Raw genomic sequence first — 2,137 nt, 5'->3', positions numbered from 1 at the left:
GAAAGAGGTCAAGTAACAACTGACCTCCACTGATATACAAATGTTTGTAAAAAAAAATACTGTGAACAACTCTACTCCAACAAACTGGACATCCTCAATGAAATGGACACATTCCTAGAAAAATACAAGCTTCCAAAACTGAATCAGAAAAATTCAAAACACCTGAATAGGTCAAAAACTACTGATGAGATTGAAACAGTAATCGAAAAGCCCTGGAACAGATGGGTTCACAGGGGAGTTTTGCCAAAAAATTCAAGAGGAAGGCACACTTCCAAACTCTTCCTGTGAAGCCAGCATTATCCTAATCCCCAAACCAGATAAAGACACCAAAAAGAAAGAGAATTACAGGGCGATATCCCTGATGAACATAGATGCTAAAATCCTCAACAAAATTCTAGCAAACCAGATCCAGCATTACTTTAGAAAGATCATACACCATGACCAAGTGTGATTTATTCCAGGAATGCAAGGCTAGTACAATATCCACAAGTCAATAAATGTGATACATCACATAAAAAATTGAGAGAAAAAATCACATAATTATATCAATTGATCCAGAAAAGGCATTTGACAAAGTCTAACACCCTTTTCTGATAAAAAAAAAACGCTTAGCAGAGTGGGAATAGAGGGATCATACCTCAACATAATAAAAGCCTTATATGACAAACCTGCAGCCAACATCATACTCAATGGCCAAACACTAAAACCATTTCCCTTAAAAACAGGAACAAGACAGGGATGCCCACTTTCACAACTCCTGTTCAACATACTACTGGAAGTGCTAGCCAAAGCAATCAGACAACAAGAAGAAATGAGTGGCATCCAAATTGGAAAAGAAAAAAATAAAATTGTCATTATCCACAGATGACATGATATTGTACATAGAAAACCCTGAAGACTCCATCAAAAAATTATTAGACTTAATAAATGAATTTGTCAATGTAGCAGGATACATAATTAATGCCAAAACATCTATGGCATTTTTATACACCAATAATGAACTTACAGAAAGAGAGATTAAAGAAACAATCCCATTTACCATCGCACCAAAAAAAAATAAGATACCTAGGAATAAACTTAACTAAGGAGGTAAAAGACCTGTACTCAGAAAACTACAGAACATTGAAAAAAGAGATAGGGGAAAACATAAATAGATGGAAGAGCAGACCATGTTCATGGCTTGGTAGAATCAACATCATTATAATGTACATACTACCCAAATCAATCTATAGATTCAATGCACTCCCCATTAAAATACCAACGGCATATTTCACAGACCTAGAACTAACTCTCCAAAAATTCATATGGAATAAAAAAAAAGACTGAATAGCTGCAGCAATCCTAAGAAAGAAGAACAACGTAGGAGGGATCTCAATACTAGATATCAAGCTGTATTACAAAGCCACTGTTCTCAAAACTCCCTGGTACTAGCATAAGAACAGACATGTAGACCAATTGAATAGAATAGAGAACCCAGAAATCAACACAAACTGCTATGCTCCATTAATATTAGACAATGGAGTCAAGACAGTCTCTTCAATAATGGTGTTGGGAAAATTGGACAGATAAATGCATAAAAATGAAATTAGACCACCAACTTACACCATACACAAAAATAAAGTCAAAATGGCTAAGGACTTAAACGTAAGATGGGAAACCATAAAAATCTTAGAAGAAGCCACAGGCAACAAAATATCAGACATTTGTTGTAGCAATATATTTACTGATACAGCTCATAGGGCAATGGAAACAAAAGAGAAAATAAACAAATAGGACTACATCAAAATAAAAAGCTTCTGCACAGCAAAATAAACCATCAATAAAACAACAAGAAAGCCCACTGCATGGGAGAACATATTTGCAAATGTTATCACTGATAAAGGCTTAATCTCCAACATCTACAGGCAGCTTATACAACTTAATAAAAGGAAGATAAATGATCCAATAAAAAAATGGGCAGCAGACCTAAATAGAATCTTTTCGAAAGAAGACAGAAGGAAGGCCAAGAGACACATGAAAACATGCTCAAAGTCACTAATTATCCGAGAGATGCAAATCAAAACGACAATGCGATACCATCTCACACCTGTCAGAATGGCTATCATCAACAAATCAACAAACCACAAGTGTTGGCGAG

This window comes from Plecotus auritus (genome assembly GCF_963455305.1).
Source record: "Plecotus auritus genome assembly, chromosome: X".
NCBI classification, from domain to species: domain Eukaryota; kingdom Metazoa; phylum Chordata; class Mammalia; order Chiroptera; family Vespertilionidae; genus Plecotus; species Plecotus auritus.
The sequence above is the reverse complement of the archived record's forward strand: the minus strand, read 5'-3'. Positions refer to the sequence as shown.